This window comes from Phacochoerus africanus, chromosome 8 (assembly GCF_016906955.1).
Source record: "Phacochoerus africanus isolate WHEZ1 chromosome 8, ROS_Pafr_v1, whole genome shotgun sequence".
NCBI classification, from domain to species: Eukaryota; Metazoa; Chordata; class Mammalia; order Artiodactyla; family Suidae; genus Phacochoerus; species Phacochoerus africanus.
Genome location: NC_062551.1, coordinates 127,192,935 through 127,197,114, shown reverse-complemented (window position 1 = coordinate 127,197,114; position 4,180 = coordinate 127,192,935). Strand labels below are relative to the sequence as shown.

The following is a 4,180-nucleotide window of genomic DNA, read 5'->3' as shown; positions in this document are numbered from 1 at the left end:
ATACTTGAAAAATGGAAAACAAAATGTGAGCCCCATTATAAAGTCAGCTTTCTGTATGGAGGTGGAAACAACCATTCATCAAAAACTCAGCTAGAGAGATCTAAGAAACAATGAAGCTTCAATAGCAAGGAGTATACATAGCACCTAAATCTATATTTTTAATTACTATACTCCATTAAAAGAAACAAGAGTGCTTAGAAAAAAAGGCTGACTCCAGTGCTATGGGAGTAAAAATACCAATGTGCCTTAAAATTCCAGAAAGTATGGAAATGTTCATGGGACATATCAAAAAACACAGAGACCAGGTTGAAGGTAATTCCACTAGACAAATCTTGTAGTATTTGAGATTCAAAATAAATAATGACAGCAACAAATACTTTAAGAATTCATGAACCTGTATAATATAAATAAATGGATAAATAAATACAAAGAAATGCTCTTTTAGATATAGAAAAATTGATTTAGATAATCATCAAGGAATTGAAAAAAAAGTAGGTTATTGCTTGATAAGCATGGTGATAATAACATTTTCTCAAAGTATCCTCCAAGCAATTTAAAAGATATAGTGCTAATTCTATAATGAAGATTTCTGATGATTATCACCTTTACAAAATGATTAAATTTACATAACCAGGAGTTCTGGTGGAGAAGTGGTTAAGGATTCAGCATGTCACTGTTTTGGTCCAGGTCACTGTCACCACTAAGGTTCAATCCCTGACCAAGAGCTTCTGCATGCTGTGGGCATAGAAAAAAAAAAAAGTTAACATCACCAAAATTGAGACTCATGGACATCATATGTTTCAGTGATAAACTGAAGGGGATGAAACATCACTTCTGAGAAAGCATACAGGGAGGGATTATAATGGTTCATCATGGCCTTTCAACTGTCTAAGGTATGGAGGGGAGAACCCAAAGGGTGTTTTATATTCTTACCCTCATTTTACATACAAAGACACAAGGAGATCCAGTAGATAAATTTTTTCTGTTCAAATTTACAAACCAGTGAGTACCAAAGATGAAAACAGTTCTAGGGCTGGCACATTTTATTTTTTCTGTACAATTTAACAAATAAAACATAAATTTAAGGAATGGGGATTAAATGAGATTCTGCCCAGAAAAAAATGCGTGATTTTAGACTTCTATTACATTTGTTGATTTATACTCTTATTGTCATAAAAGCAGAATGCCTATGAAATAGAGTTATTCCTTTACATGGAAACCCAATATACTTGCATCTGGTAAATATATTTTTTGTGAAAATTTTGACATGTTCAACATTTTCATGTGAAGTATGTTGGAGAAGGAGGAATATATTCCTCTACCCCTCTTGAGTTTCGTGGGGTTTTTTTTCTCCCCTACACTATTAAATAAAATGGCACAAACAGATTAACAGGAGAATAAGAAACAAATTTTAATTCATGTGCATGGGTTTTCCATAGAAATGGCACCTAAGATGTGCTCAAAGCAGGCAGCTCTCATAATTTTTAGACAAAGAAACAAGAAAATTTTAAAGAATTAACAGAAAAAGGAATAGTGGGTGCCCAAATAGTGAGGAATTGAAACAGAGTTTGGGCTCAGGATAGTAAATTAAAGAAGTAACAAGATTTGTTTGTATAGTCTCCTCAACCTGAATGCCCTATCTATGACAATAAGGGTGTTCTTCTACCTCCAGATGCAGGGAGTACACTTTTCACAGGAGAGATTTTTTTCTTGCATTCAGGGAGACAGAAAAAAGTTGGAATGTTCTTTTTGCATTGGCAATTTCTCAAGTCAATTTTGTTCAAAATAACCAATATGTCATTGAGGCACATTTTGAAACAGCCTATTCTGGGCCCCAAGAAGCATAGGTCCATGTTGGAATTTGTTTCTTTTCCCACAAACTGTCAGAATCACATGAAAAATTAAGCAGCCAGTACTTGTAATGTTATATCACTGAGTCAAAAATTTTTTTTATGAAATTTTCATTTAAAATACCTCACCACTCAAGTTCACTTATTATTTTGCCCTTCAGAGAATCCAAATATCAGTCACAGATTTACTTCTATTTATAGACAGTTACAAATAATTATTTCAAATACAGAACTCTTCATAAGTTCATGTTAATTCCTTCAATTTACAATTTAAAAAAAGTTAAACTTCATTTTCTCTGAAATTTTATAGGAAAATATATAAAACACAACTACATATAAAACATGGTGTCAGAGTAGAAATCCAGGAAATGCAATACTACCTCAAAGAGTTAAATATCCAATATCCAATACTCATGCACACACAATAGTGGACCTCATGTATCCCTACACACCCAAGGATAGTCTTATTAGTTCAAAGGCAAAAGCAGCCTGGCTTGTGTCAGCTAAAGAATATTACTTGTCACCTGATTCTATAAGAGTTAGGTCATTAGACATTGCAGTCACTGACCTTCAACACACCCTGAAAGGAATTCATAGCAGAAATCAGGATTATGCCACTCTGCTCTGGGAAAAAATGGCAGAACAGGTCATCAGATAGTTAAATAATTTCAGGCGAAAATCTTTATTAATCTGTATTTTACCATCTCCCCATATTAAAGCACTAAAACCATTAACTAGGCTATCAGTTTCTTGTGGCTAATAGCAACTTTCCACCTGAGTTTTGTGTTTGATCAAACATATCACTTGACTAAGATCACATATATACTGACTTCCCCCTTTATGTTTTCAGAATGGCTTCTCAGAGCTATCTGAAAAGCTGTCTCCCAGGCTATAGTCCTCAGTAAGACATTGAATAAGCTCGATTCATTGCTTTTATGTTGTGCATTTTTCTATTTATTTATTTATTTATTTATTTATTTATTTATTTTTGACTGTACAAAGTGTAAAGGTTTTTTTTATGTGTAGCACAGACAAAATTATTTAAATCAATAAACTTTTAAGGATTCTCTTTCCACTGCTTTCTCCAATGTTTGGGGTCCTTTCAATGTTTCAGTCATTATCTTCAAGGGAGCCCCTTTAAAAAGAATTTTTGCTCAGTGAATATATGAACCATTCATCATATCAGTCCTGTATAACAGAAATATATTAGTAAGGTTTCATTTTCAGGGATGTTCTTCTAAAGCCACTCCCTGGGGAACCTGTAATGTCCATAATAGCCCCAAGCCATGTATGGGTGTTATAAAAATCTAATTAGAAAAATCACATGGCTTATGTTATATGTTATATATTGGAACAGAATTGACCTAAACAATAAACATACAAGTAGTGCTAATAAAATGTTCCCAGTAGGCTGAATGCTAAACAAAGTAGCAGAAATAAGACCTAGCGGGAAATTTTTTTTATGGTCACGTCCACAGCTAATGAGAAACTGCATTCTAAGAGCCTTGGTAATGACCATTGCATTTTTCTTTTTAAATGTTGACAGCTGGGTCTAGAATCATAGTATCAAAAGATATTTTTGAATAAGGGAGAATGGGTTTTGTTCAAAATACACAACAGAGATGTAGGAAAAATGTTAAAGCATGGGCATCTACAAGGTATTTTATTTAGTAATTTTGAGGCAGAAGGCAGGTGGGCTCCATGCCAGATGTTCACAACTAGCCTCCTGTTTGTACTTTGAGATAGAAATACCAACAGGACCAGGGTAAATAATTGAACTGTGTCTCCTGTGGACACTTAAATAATGATAATGGCAGGACGGAAAGGTGTTAAGTCCTGCTTGAGTAAAAAGATCAAGAGATCACATATTACACTTTCTTGGGGTCAGGGAGAACTTGACTGCCCATGTTCAAAAAGGGTCCCTTGGGTCAAAAATGGAGGGGATGTCAGGCCATATGTCTTGCTAACTTCCCAAAAGCCCTTGCACTGGAATCTTTCTTTGCTAAAGGATGTACACACCCATAGAGGAGGGTCCTGAGACAAACTAGATATGGGGATCAAAGCAAAGAAGTTTTCCCAAGGAAAATAAAGACCTAGAAGCCTGTTCTGTTACAATTTAAACTTCCCAAAAGCACAACTCCCTCTGAACTCAAATGTCCACATGTATACTGCTTTTCTAATAAATACCTTACTTTTCCCTCTACCTTCTGTCTCTTTGTCAATTTTTTTTTTCTCAAAGCAAATAAGAACTGGGATCTAGACACTAATAACTGTTTCTCATGGTCTTGTGGTTAGAATTTGGCATTCTCACCACCACAGCTAGGGCTTGA

At 34.6% G+C, this 4,180-nt stretch overlaps 1 non-coding gene across 1 annotated transcript; it reads right to left on the bottom strand.

Moving 5' to 3' along the window:
• Positions 1 to 3,245: 3,245 nt before the first annotated feature.
• Positions 3,246 to 3,368, bottom strand: LOC125134810 (small nucleolar RNA SNORA32). Its single transcript, XR_007136807.1, has one exon. It is a non-coding gene; the product is annotated as a small nucleolar RNA SNORA32 (small nucleolar RNA).
• Between the last annotated feature and the right edge of the window lie 812 nt (positions 3,369 to 4,180).